General features: G+C 35.9%; 1 pseudogene across 1 annotated transcript; it reads left to right on the forward strand.

Moving 5' to 3' along the window:
• Nucleotides 1-9,033: 9,033 nt before the first annotated feature.
• Nucleotides 9,034-12,814, forward strand: LOC306652216 (ski-like protein; annotated as a pseudogene). The gene is made up of 3 exons (XR_013766997.1): nucleotides 9,034-10,355; nucleotides 10,409-11,114; nucleotides 11,251-12,814. The product of XR_013766997.1 is annotated as a ski-like protein (transcript).
• Nucleotides 12,815-14,096: the final 1,282 nt, after the last annotated feature.

Here is a 14,096-nt window from a genome sequence, read left to right on the forward strand (position 1 = left end):
AGGAATCTCTCTGCAGTGGTTCCCCAGGACTACCTCCAGGGAAGACATTACCAATCCCATCCCAGGGCACTCCCTCTCTATTTCTATCCTGGTAGTCCACTGGGTGGACCAAAGAGAGACCAAATAGAGATTATCTTGGGCTCAGTTCATAAGGGACTGCCTGAGGCTGTGCTATTTGAGGGGGTCTTTAAGGCTCTATGAGGGAAACCCTGTGCAGACACTAGCCTGTGAGATCCCCAAGACCAATTTGCCAGCCATACTGTCACCTGCAGTTAGATAAACTAAGACTGTTAGATAGAGAATTGTCCTAGCTTGACTGGACATTAGGTCAGTGCTGAGCTTATAAGGGAGAAAAATATTGATACAAATTTCCCCCAAATAGTTAAATAAAAATGCCCCAACTACATGGAACTCAGTCCTTGGGTCAAGAAAGCTTAGAAAAACCCAGATCTGGAATCTGAGGGACTGAAATTCTCCTCACTGTCATCACCTAGGAGACAACAAAGACCTGAGCCAGCCTTATGTCCACAGAGCCTACTTTGTATTCTATTAAGTGCAGGGTCTCTGGTCTAATTCCTAGTCTTTGATTCATTTTGAGTTGAGTTTTGTGCAGTGCCGGGGTCCAGCCCTAGCAGGAGTCCATGGGTTCCACACTGGTAAACGGCATGGGAGACAGCATCGGCAATGGATGGAGAATGAAAGACACAGACTCTAGTTCTGGTGTAATCAATCCCACTTTATTCTGGGGAAGGCTGGGTTTATATACACTTTTCTTCAGGCTATGATGACAGGCTTATGATTAATAAAATCAAAGAAGTTTCCAAAGCATAGGCAGAAATTGTTTTTAAGGAAATCAGTAACCATACAGATTACAAATACTTAACTAAGTCAATGAGCTAATACAATGTTTATTTCCTTAATATCTAAACTCTATGTGACCTAGGACTATTATATTCTCACGGTTAAAGCAATAGACAAATAATCTCACATGACCATTTCTACTAGGTCCATCTGATTAATATCTAAATTGCTAAGTTACAGGAGGGCAACAGTCCCAATGGTTCCCATGGCTAAGTTTTTTTACTAAATAAATTACCTTGTCTTATGTAGCTCCTTTTGCCAGAACAAGGCATTGTGTACCAATGTTTATTATAGGAGTGACCTATTTTTTGTAGGAAGGAAGGAATGTTGTGAAGCCTTATTCTTTTACCTTACCACCACACATAAACAAAACCATCATCTGGATTAAACCACCCTGTAAGAGACAGGGGGAAATCTATATCTACCTTCTCTAAGGGCTTGCCTTTAGGGGGGTAGCAGGGCTTGCCATTAATAAAATAAGCTAGTCCATATCTAGTAGTTACTGTGGGAGGTGCTTTTTGCATACTCATGGTTGGAAAGACAGATGGTTCTGAGGCCAAATTTATGTACTGCATTACATGTTCATAACAAGCACGCCAGGAAGAAGAATATCACACAGTGGTAAAAGATTTTTTACTTCTTGTGGCTGAGAAGGAGTTATAGTCCCTAATGTTTTATTAATATTCTTGGGAAATTCTGTAGTATTCCCTTCACCCTCAGTGATTACTACCAAGGAATAGTATGAGTAATATAATATTAGAAACATAATGCAGAAAAAGGACCAGAGCCCAGAGGCAAGCATCTGGCATCTCCCGGGACTGAGTCCTTGCAAACATCATTCCCCCAGTGGATCCTTGTCAAGCACTGGTTGGGTTGCCAGGCGTCCCCACAGTGCAGGGTGAGAGGTAGAGGTTTAATTTCATTTTACTGCCTATGGATTTCCAGTTTTGCCAGCACCATTTGTTGAACAGGCTATCTTTTCTCCATTGTATGTTTTTGGCTCCTTTGTCTAGTATGAGGTGACTGTATTTTTGTGGTTTTGTCTCTGTGTCTTCTATTCTGTAACATTGGTCTGCCTGTCTGTTTTGGTGCCAATACCATGCTGTTTTTGTTATGATTGCTCTGTAGTATAGTTTAATGACTGGTATTGCAATACCTCCTGTTTCTCTTTTTCTATTCAGGACTGTTTTGGATATTTGAGGTTTCTTGTTCTTCCAGATGAAGTTCATGATTGCTTTCTCTATTTCTATGAGGAATGTCATTGGGATTTTAACTGGAATTGCATTGAATCTGTATAGTGCCTTTGGTAGAATGGCCATTTTGACAATGTTAATTCTGCCTATCCAAGAGCATGGGAGAGCTTTTCATCTTCTAAGGTTGTCTTCAATTTCTTTCTTTAATGTTCTGTAGTTTTCATTGTACAGGTCTTTCACTTCTTTTGTTAAATTAAATCCCAAGTATTTTATTTTTTATTAACACTACTGTGAATGGAGTGGTTTTTCTAATTTCTCTTTCAGAGGATTCATCGCTTATGAATAGAAATGCATTAGACCTATGCATATTTATTTTATATCCTGCTACTTTGCTGAATTCATTTATTAGTTCTAGAAGTTTCATAGTGGAGTTTTTTGGATCTTCTACATATAGGATCATGACATCAGCAAATAGTGGCAGCTTTAGTTATTAAGAATGGAAACTTGACAGAACGAAGAAACTAACAAAGAAAAATTAATTGCTTTTTTTAAATGCAAAATCATAACTTATAAAGTATCATTCACATCTTACATTTTTTGTTTTTATTCATCTTCCAATTAATAATATTTGGTCAAGATGGGAGAAAAATAATTATGGCTTTCAGATTTTTAAATTATAACTAATGGGGCTGGGGAGATAGCTCAGTCGGTAGAGTGCTTGCCTTGTAAGCACAAGGCCCTGGGTTCGATACCCAGCACCCCAAAAAAAAATTATAACTAATGTAAGACCTTTAATTCAATTTACATTTTCCCACATATCAACCCATCTTTCCAGTTCAATATTTCTTCACACACTTTTCTCAGCCCTTATCCTCAAATGTCACAGTCAACACATACAGGTCCATTAAGTCAAGGAATCACACCTACATCAGTCATTAAGTAACTCTGAAATTTAGAAAAATTTCCCTCACAGAACTTCTCCATCCCCATTTTCTTATTTTATTAATATTATTTAGAAAAACATTGTTTGCATGAAAGTTCACATTTATACACCAACCTACCATTCTTGGTCTAAAATGAGTCCCATTGTTTTTACTGATAATCCTGCAACTCTGTTGCTGCTATCTTTTAATATTTTTGTGATCTTTATGCTACTCCTTTAATCCTAAAATAAGTCACTACCACATTTATTTGCTGATGAATTTAAAAAGTCCCACTTAAAATGATCTGACATTTTTTTTTTGTTTCTACCTGAGATATTTTGTATACTTTTCCTTGCTTTGGTATTCTCAGTCTTTTCTTCTATTGATATAGGTCTAAACCTTTGTAAGCCCTATTTTGTGGGTCAGTGCTGACAAAATTACTAAAACTTTTTCTATATTAATTGCCAATTACAATTTTAGTGGTCATTACTGAAGAAATAAAAGACAAATGGGAAGAAACAGTAATTAGGTTAGTAATTAAGACAAAATTCAAGTTGCATTTTTTTTTGTATTGCATTAACATTTTTCTTGCTCATTGAAAGAGTGCTATGTGATTTTTCTTATAAGCCAGATTTTCTTTGGACCCTCCAAATTTACTTACTTCTGTCTCAACTGTACCAATACACAATTTTACAGGGAAATAATAATTATATGATACAAACACCAAGACTTACATAGTAAACTTTCTTAAGAGCAGAAACTTTAGAGAACTTTGAAAATACAATGCATTATTGATCTGATTGTCTTAATAACCAACAAATTACTTTTTCTAGGGCTTAGTTCCCACATCATCTTTTAATGTTCCTGTAGAAGAAGTTAGTATTTGCAACACCAGGTGCCTAATTAGGAACACTCCTGTCACTGAAGGATATCTCAACATTTGTTCATGCTCAATCATCATGTTCTGAAATATACAGTGTAGTGTAATGCATCTTATAAATGCCAATTTATTTAAGCTGTAATCACAATCCTTCATCAACTGACAAAAGAAAAACCCCTGTATGTACACTTCTTCAAAATCTGGTTCAACTTTAATATAATTTCAGGAATCAGCAGTGACATACCACTGGAGAAAAAATAAAAAGCTTGCTGAAATTGAAAATTGCCTTGTAGCTTGTTTGTTATTTAAATGAAGTTCAGTTGCTTAAAATCTTGTTTAACAATTAAGTCTGTTTTAGTTAGGCAATGAGATACTGTGTATTATCTGTGAATGTCAAACTGGTTCAGACATGCCTTAGCATTGGATGTTACATGAAAATGTGAATTTAAGAAAATGTAGTCACATTGATCACCACATGCAAGTGGTTGTCTTTTAGAGTAATGAGAGGATAAACTAGCTCACTTAAATTGCCCATCTAATTTGAAAATTCATAATTAAATTAGATCATTACATTAACAAGAATGATGATTACAAAGCTGAGTGCCATTATATTAACAAGAATGTTGATGATGACAAAGCTGAGTGCCGAACTTTGAGCTAATTACATACAACTAACCGAAAATTGAATGCTCAAAATTGTAGATACTATACACTGAATACTAGGATAGTAAGGGAAGCCACTATTGTAAAGCATATCACAAAGTCATTTTTTTGTATGTTACCTTTGCAACATCAGTGTTTACGAATGTATAAGGAAGTTCAGAATCAAAGTCAGGCTGGATGTTTAATCTCAGGGCCTCACCAGCATACAGATAGGAGTTGACACTCAGAGAGTGAATGAATATAAAAGTTTGTGAGGTTCTAGCTAATCAGTATTACGTAGAAAAGAATAATATTGTTTTTTTCTGTATTTTTCCTCCTCCTCCTCCTGCTGCTCCTCCTCCTCCTCCTCCTCCTCCTCCTCCTCCTTCTTCTTCTTCTTCCTCCTCTTCTTCCTCCTCCTCCTCTTCTTCTTCTTTTCTTTCTTTCTTTCTTTCTTTCTTTCTTTCTTTCTTTCTTTCTTTCTTTCTTTCTTTCTTTTCTTTCTTTTCTTTCTTCCTGGTCACTGTTTTCTTCCTCCTCTTCCTCCTCAGTCTGTGCAACAATTTATTCATAACTGAAATTATTTTTCATCATCCAAGAACACAAAAGTGGTTTTCATTTAGGGAGAGGGAAGCGTTCCTTACTATGCAAACTTCTATTCAATGGTCATAATTTTCCTGTATCATTTCTTTCCTTTTTTCTTTTTTTGTTTTTGGTGTGTGTGTGTCCCAATGCCCATTGTTGTACTTTGGCCCAACCCTTTTATGCTCTTACTGAGTTGCCCCACCTGACTTACATGCTGAAATTGTCTCACATGTGCAACTTCTCTGCTATGGTCTGAATGTCATGTCCCCATGAAATTCATATGTTGAAATACTAACTCCTAGGGTGATGATATTAGGAGGTGGATCTTAGGACATGATTAATTAGGTCATGAGAGAGAAGTCATCATAAATGGGATTAGTGTCCTTATAAAAGAGATCCCAGAGAGCAAGTTAGCCTGTGTCAGGACACAGTGCAAGGGCAGCATTTCTGAATCAGGAATCAGGTCCTCATCAGATGCTAAATGTGATCTCGAACCTCCAGAGTTGTAAGAAATTAATTTTCTTTTGTTTGTAAGTGACTTAAATTATAGCATTTTTATAGCAGTCTGAATGGGCTAAGAAAAGCTGCTGTCCTGTAGACTCCTAGAAGAACTGTTATGCATCAACTTTGAAATGCCTTTTGCCTTCAAATAATATGAAATGAAATGACATTTGTATCATATTTCTTAAGACCTTACTCTCTTCTGATAAGTAGGTGGAAAAAATACTAAAGAACCATGATAATAGTGTAAAAGATATTTATTTCTTAGATTACCAAAAACAAGAATATTTTAGCAATGATTTTCTGGAGGCAGTATCTTTTAGTCTTCTGATGTAACCTATCATTGACATTAAATGCCAGTGAATTTCAGAACAAATATATAAGAGGTCATGTTCTGCTCTTTCAGTCCATGTTGGCAGAGAATTTCAGGCCTATTTAATCCTCATCTGAGGTGTAAGAATTTTCCTTTAAGCAAAGATAGATGTTGGTGAATAGATCTGCTCATAAAACCCAACAACATGGAATTCACAACAAAACAATAACAATGGAATGAAAAGTTGCTAAATTGAGGATAATTTGGAGGACAAGTGCTCCAGGCTAAAGTTAGAACTGGTAGAGAATGTAGAAGAAGCACTGTCCAGAAGTCCCAAAGTCCCTCATAGCAGGGTAGGGCTGCAGTGCACAACATACATGGACGATTCTTATGATGGTCAGTGGGGTTCATGTTGGTGGTAGTAAGAAAGATGAAATTGAAATGATATAGGATCTATACTCTGCACCATGAACCTTCTTCACACAGCATTATTTTGATTTTAAGTCAGACCTGCCCTCATTTCTAGGTTACTCTTTCACTGCTCCAAAGCTTTCTCCTTATTGGAATGTTTTCATTTAGGTATTCTTTCCACAGGCATGAAAATGGTCCTTTTGGTGTTTTTCCCACAGCATCTGGTCAAGTACCTTGTACCTTATTGTTCTACTCTACCTAAAACACGGAGTCTGAGAAGAAAAGAAATCAGGGTTGGAAGGAACTTGATAGTTTATTTGGTTCACTCTTTCACACTCACTAACTCCTTCTATGAAATATATATTAAAATCATTGAAACTGTTGAGAACTAAAGATGCAATTCTTTTTTTTGCTCTTAGGTTGACAATGAGTGAATAACACCTGAGTGCTTCCAAGTACAGCATACAGGTCACTAAATGGCAGAAATTTTGGTTTTCTTATTCTCAGAAAATGCATAGTGTTCAGGTCTTGTTTCAATTTTTGTGTTTTCAGGTGAATAATATTAAACTGATATTTGTTAATATTAAAAATGGGGGAAACTGGGTTTGCAGTATGCAGAAACTCTGTATTTTCTGTATTATACAGAAAGATTATATATAATATAATATTACAGAAATAATCTCATTTAATTCTCTTTTACTATCCTCATTTAATATTTGAAGAACATGAGGCATGGAGTGGTTTATACATTTCTTGCAGAAGTCACAAAACTAGTAAGTAGGATTCAGATCCAAGTAGGTTAACTCAAAGGATTACCTGCTTAACTGATGCACCAAACTGCCTCACTGTAGCACTGCTGTTATTTCTGTTTCACTCTTGTTTTCCACTTGTCTTCCAAAGCTTGCTCCATTATGCCTGCCAGTGCTGAATCAGTTAAACTATCAAGTCTCCTAACTATGAATGTAGAAGAAAAATCTTAGGAGAAAACCTGCATTAGTTTTATCTATCTGCTTTTGCAGAATTAAAAACAAAAAGCCATCTTGAAGCACACCAATAGAATTATGGTTTTCCCTGTGAGAATTTACTGCATTGGCATTCTGATTTGTTCTCTTCTAAAGAAGGAGCACAGAAAAAAATATTAGGTGCTAAAACAGACTGGCTCTGATGAATTACTGACAGCTCCACATATCTTTCTAGTGTTTTGTTTTCCTCAACTCATGCTAACATTATTCATTCTGTGCTTTAACGAATTATAAAAGGCTTATTCAGATATATTTATTTATTTACTTATTTTAAGATTGAGGCCCTAGGACATCAAAATACCATACCAATAATAAGTGATTAGTGAAGTTCTGGGATTAATATATAGAATAAAGCTTTTATTTCCTTTTTTCTTCTCCTATCTTAAATCTGTCTCTGTTCATGAAAATATTGGCTATGATCTATTACATATCCTAGCTGTGCAATCATGGTATTGAAACCAAAATGGTGAAATACTACTGCTCTCAGGGAAGACTTTCTGAAATGTGAAACTATATATATGTTCCATAAAAGACAGAATATATACTGAATTATAGATATATATGTATCACATGTACTTCTGATGTATGAGTGTGCACATAGACAGACACACAGAATCAAGAGAGGTTTCAGAGCATTATCTCCTGCTTGCCACAAGTCAAATGTCTGCAAAAATCAGTTTAGACTCTCTTTTCTGAAAATTGAATGTCAATTTAAGTTTCTATATATTTAAGTCAGTTAGATCACTTTTAACATATAACTTGCTCAAAATGATTGAAAGACAATCCATACATTAAAAGCAAAAAATGAAAATAAGAAGGTTGTATTCTATTCAAACTGTTTTTCTCTGTGATGGAGTGCTCCATCAAGGACACTTTGCAGTTTTTACCTTGTGCAAGGAAAGTTAGATCTGTTTCTTAGACACAACTTGGTGCCTCCTGAATCGCTGGCTTTAATGGTCAAGCTCCTCCTAACAATTCCCTTCTACTCGGTGAGCCCAGCTCCCACTGCTGCCATGGGACATTATTTTCCTAGTGATTTTCTGGAAGTCATCATTTCCACTGGGAATAAAATGCTAGGCTGAGGGGTAATGCAATCACTAACTGAAGACCACAGATATTTAACCCAAACGTGCTCCCATTCCCACTTGATGAAGCTAAATTATGTCAAAGAAAAATGGAAGAAGCATCAGTGCTTGGTTAGAAAGTATTGAGAGACATAAGACTTTAGGAGTTTTGTAACAGGATTTCTTTAAAATTTTTGTCTAATTGAAATAGTTTTAGTTTTTGATGTTAAGTCAACCACTCCATTTTAAGCATTGGAATAGAATTGAACATCTCTTCTTGTTTAACTTTTTCTTTATTCAGAAGAGTCTTATTAAATACAGCCAGAGAGAGCGCCGCGCGCCAGCCGCCAAGACGGCGCGTTGGCGCGCCTGAGGGATGGGGGACGCGCGCGCGGGGGGACAGGGCGGGGGGATCCCTGAGGAGCCACAATAGGCCAGACGGCGCGGCGTCCCTGAAGGGGATGGGAGTCGCGAGGGGGCGGCCCCGCGCGTGCGGGGCCGCCGCTGGCTCCGTTCCCTCCCCTTCCTCCTCCAGGCCGCCCTCGCTCTCTCCCAGGCTGCCAGAGACGGCGGCGGCGTCTACCGGAAGCCGTGTGTCTCCGCAGTGATGTGGGCGGCAGAGGGCACGGTGACGTCAGAGGGCTGTGTGTAGCGATGTGTGTGGGATTCGGAGCGGCGCCTGCACAGCCAAAGGGAGCGGGCGAGCGGTGGCGGGCACAAGTTAATTTAAAGAAGAATGAAGTGTAATTGTTGAAGATAACTGGGCAATTTTGTGTTAAGTATCATTTTCAATTGTAGAAGTTCAAGTGGAGCCAGAGGCTCTTCTTACTGGTATGAAGATTTACACAAGTCTTCAATTTCTCAGCACAAATCAACAGACCATTTTTAGAGGGGATACTCCCCCTCTCCTTTTTTGGTACCCTTGGTGGCAAAAATTAAATTTGGTTGCATTATTTTGACTTGTGTTGGCTGTTTTATGAAACAGTAATGGCATAAACTTTACACTTGCTTTGCTTAAAAAAAAAAAAATACTAACCAAATGATTGCATTGAAACTGGGCCTCTTGAATTGAGAAATTGGTAACTTTGTTTTACACATATATGAAGAATCCAAGAAAAGCCTCCTCAGAATTGTACCTCTTAAGATTATATTTATTACTAAAAGCAAAAGAGAAATTTTATAGTATTTGCAGTGAAATATACTAGGATATAAGCAGAACCAAAACAAAGTTGCAAAATCTATTGTGTAAGAAGATTTCTTTTTGGAAATTACAATTTTTTTATGAATAAATTGAAAGTATTTGATTCAGTTACTCTTCTTCAAAATAAGCAACTAAATAAAAATGCATATCTCAGAGTTAGTTATTTAACACAGTAGGATAGCAATGGAAAACCTACAGGCAAATTTCTCTTTGGTTCAGGGCTCAAATAAAAAACTGAATGGGATGGGAGATGATGGCAGCCCTCCAGTGAAAAAACTGTTGACAGACATTCATACAAATGGAAAAATGGTAAACAAGGTGCCAACAGTAAAGAACACTTGGATGAGTATGGAGAAACACCAACGGAAACTGATGGAGAGCATGTCAAGCAGACCTGTACTTCTGTGCCTGAACCTTTAAATTTAAATCCCAGTTTGAAACATACATTGGCACAATTCCATTTAAGTATTCAGAGCTCTCTGGGTGGACCAGCAGCATTTCCAATCGATATTCCCAAGAAAATATGTCACCTACTGTATTTCTGCCTCTTCCATCTCCTCAGGTTCTCCCTGGCCCACTGCTCATCCCTTCTGATAGCTCCACAGAGCTCACCCAGAATGTTTTGGAAGGGGAATCTATTTCTTGTTTTCAAGTTGGGGGAAAAAAGAGACTCTGTTTGCCCCAAGTCTTAAATTCTGTTCTACGAGAATTTTCACTTCAGCAAATAAATACAGTGTGTGATGATATATATATATATATATATATATATCACCTTGAACTATATATATATATATATATATATATATATATAGTTCAAGGTGCACTTCAGACCAGCTTCATATCTTAAAGGTCCTGGGAATACTTCCTTTCAATGCTCCATCCTGTGGGCTGATCACATTAACTGATGCACAAAGACTTTGTAATGCTTACTGTGGCCACGAACTTTTCTCAAAATGGTAGCATACTTCCTGCTAAAAACTCATTGGCCCAGCTAAAGGAAACTGGCAGTGCCTTTGAAGTGGAACATGAATGCTTGGGCAAATGTCAGGGGCTCTCTGCACCTCAGTTTTATGTTCAGCCTGATACTTCATGTATTCAGTGTCTGGAGTGCTGTGGAATGTTTGCACCCCAGACATTTGTGATGCATTCTCACAGATCACCTGACAAAAGAACTTGCCACTGGGGCTTTGAATCTGCCAAATGGCATTGTTATCTTCATGTGAACCCAAAATACTTAGGGACACCTGAAGAAAAGAAACTAAAAATAATTTTAGAAAAAATGAAGGAGAAGTTTAGCATGAGAAATGGAAAGAACTCAATTGAAGACAGATACAACATCAGGAATGGAATTTCAGTCATGGTATCCTGTTATAAAGCAGGAAGGTGACCATGTTTCTCAGACACACTCTTTTTTACACCCCAGCTACTGCTTATACATGTGTGATAAAGTGGTTGCTCCAAATGTCTCGCTTACTTCTGCTGTATCCCAGTCTAAAGAGGTCACAAAGACAGAGGCAAGTAAGTCCTTATCAAGACAGCCAGAGAAACCTCACACTAGTAATAAACATCAAAAAAGTGTCTTACCCAGATGTCTCCCTTGAGGAACAGGAGAAAATGGATTTATAAACAAGTAGAGAATTATATAGCCAACTAGATCCATCAATCTCAAATAATTCTACAAGTAAAAAGTAATCAGAGTCTGCTACTTGCAACTTAGTAAGAGACCCAAGCAATCATGATGCTGCAGCTTCATCTTCCCTTCTTGTCAAAGATGTTATTGGTGAGGATGATAAGGGGAAAATCATGGAAGAAGTAATGAGAACTTACGTAAAATAACAGGAGAAACTGAACTCAATTCTGCAAAAGAAGCAACAACTTCAGATGGAGGTGGAATGTTGAATAGTTCAAAAGCTATGAAGGAACTCACTGAAGAACAGCAGAATTTGCAGAAAGAGCTTGAATCTTTGCAGAATGACCATGCTCAATGAATGAAAGAATTTTATGTTGAACAGAGACTTGGAGAAAAAATTGGAGCAGGTAATGAAGCAAAAATGTACCTGTGACTCAAATTTAGAAAAAGACAAAGAGGCTGAATATGCGGCACAGTTGGCAGAGCTGAGACAGAGATGAGACCATGCTGAGGCTTATAGGCAAGAACTCAAAGATGAACTTAGACAGGAACGGGAGGCAAGACAGAAATTAGAGATGATGATAAAAGAGCTAAAGCTGCAAATTTTGAAATCATCAAAGACCACTAAAGAGTAGAAACTTCGAAAGAGATTCATTTGTGTATGACTGACAGGAATTTTTGTTTGTTTGTTGCTTGCTTACTTTGGTGATTGAATCCTGAACATCTTATCTTCATGAGGATAACTAGGCTTTCTGTCCATTTGTAGATCAGAGAAAGTGAAGAGATTATATATTAGTACATAAATTTTTACATTTTCCAAATGAATGAAATGTATGTTTCTTTGTACTTTTTTCCACTCAGCTTGTTAACAGTAGTATATGGTTTCAACTAGTAGATAATCTACCTATATTTCTAATGCAAAATTAATAATTGTGTACTTTTTAAAAGCTGCATTATTGATGGAACATAGCTGTGGTCAATTTTGTCATCCATATTTCAAACTCAGTGTTAAACAAAATGGTGTTATCTAATTCAAATATGTAATGTGGAACTACTCAAGGAGTTGAGTCTCCATTTTTTTCACCAACATAATCTCCTTTCTGAATTGATATAGTACATTCATTATTATATATAAAATTTGCTTTTACTTTGTTCAGAATGTGAAACTGAATTTCCACCAATTTTCTTCTTTTTGGTGTCTTCTAAAAGGAATTTAATTGATGAAATTATAGCACACCCATGGACACAATGGGCAAAGATAACATGCTTTATTTTGTTATGCTTTTCTGCTGAACACAAGAAGCAGTTATAATTTGTCTTTCAACTTAAATGTGATTATATTTAGAATTTTTTTGTAGTGACTTCAGAAAAATAATTTCTGAACTTTTTAATGGTGTTAATAGTGGTGTGAAAATATTAATGTTCTTAAGAAAACTGATTCCATTGATGTACATTGGTTTCTATACAATCCATAATCCTCCTGTACAGTTTTTATATGTAGTTATGGGTCTTACTGAAATTTATATAATGGATTTGTTTTCCTTTAAATTATAAAATATTAAACACCTTGAAGGTTTGGTCTTTTGTATGTTTAAAATGTTATCTTACCAAATTTGCACAAATGGACCATTTTCAATTGCTCTTTGATATCAAAATCAGGAATTTACAGTATACTGTGAGTGTCTGATAGGTTAATGTAGGACAGTATAGTTATTTGCTCCTGAAAGGTTTCTGGATAATTTTTAGATGGCAAAGGAATTTCAGAGTTTGGAGAAGGGCAACATCTGCACTTTTTAAAAAGTTTTTGCACAAAAAACCTAGAAAATGTTTTTAATTGCAAATCTCATAGTAGTTAGTTCTTAGTTTTAAAGTTATTAAGTAAAATTCTCAATATTAAGTTTTCTGAAGGAAGATTGATATTACTATTCCATGAGTTTTTTGTTTTTCATGTTCTCTCATAAGGTACTATATAAAATTACTGAAGAAAGCTAAATTTATTTTAAAAATAAATTAGCTAGAGTTAAAGTTATAAACTATTTTCAGCATAGAAGGCAGATACTCTAATGGTATAGAACTTCAAAAATTATTAGGTTATCATTTAACTAGTTATTTTAACATTTTGCTTAATGGTACTTACACATCCAAAAAGAACTTTTGTACTTCACAAAATGTAGTTTATTTTCTAAATAATGTGTAATTTGCATTTAAGCTTTACTATAAGCTTTTACTATAATGAGCTTTACCCTATAGCTTAATTGGTTGATTCTCGAAATCTCCTCAAGGAGGAACAAAGTGAAAATGACAAGCAGAAACATATTAAAAATGACGTATCCTCCCAGTCAGTGCCATTGATTTAGATCTTGAGAAAGAAGAATCACAAACATTTATAATGTAGTTTTATTTTAGCTGTGAATTAGTTGTGTCATAACTCAGCTTTTTGTAGACATACTCAAGCATCTATAATTCCATTTATTTTTTTTAATTCCTCAAAACCTTTCTGCTTATGTTACTTAGTAATGATAAGCTTAACCTAAGTTTCAACTCTAAATTTCTAAAATAAATTCCTTAGTCTTTGAAATATGTTACTTTAGAATTCTATGTGGGTAAGTAACACTGTTAAATTCTTGATTTAGAATTGAGTAAAGAAATATTTTTTATAGTCCTGTCACAGAAGAAAACTTGCCATGTGACATATTATAGTCCTTTGTTCACCAGAAGATTCATTGATGTGCCATAGGTTTCTTCTAACTCCTTGCAAAATAGTTTTTCAATTGTAAATATACCTGTTATTGTTAGAAGTAACTTTAAGTTAAATTGCACCATAAAGCTTGAAAACAATATAGAAATTTTTGTATTACTTTAAAGTGACC

Source organism: Sciurus vulgaris (genome assembly GCF_902686455.1).
Source record: "Sciurus vulgaris genome assembly, contig: HiC_scaffold_145_arrow_ctg1, whole genome shotgun sequence".
In the NCBI taxonomy this organism is placed as follows: Eukaryota; Metazoa; Chordata; class Mammalia; order Rodentia; family Sciuridae; genus Sciurus; species Sciurus vulgaris.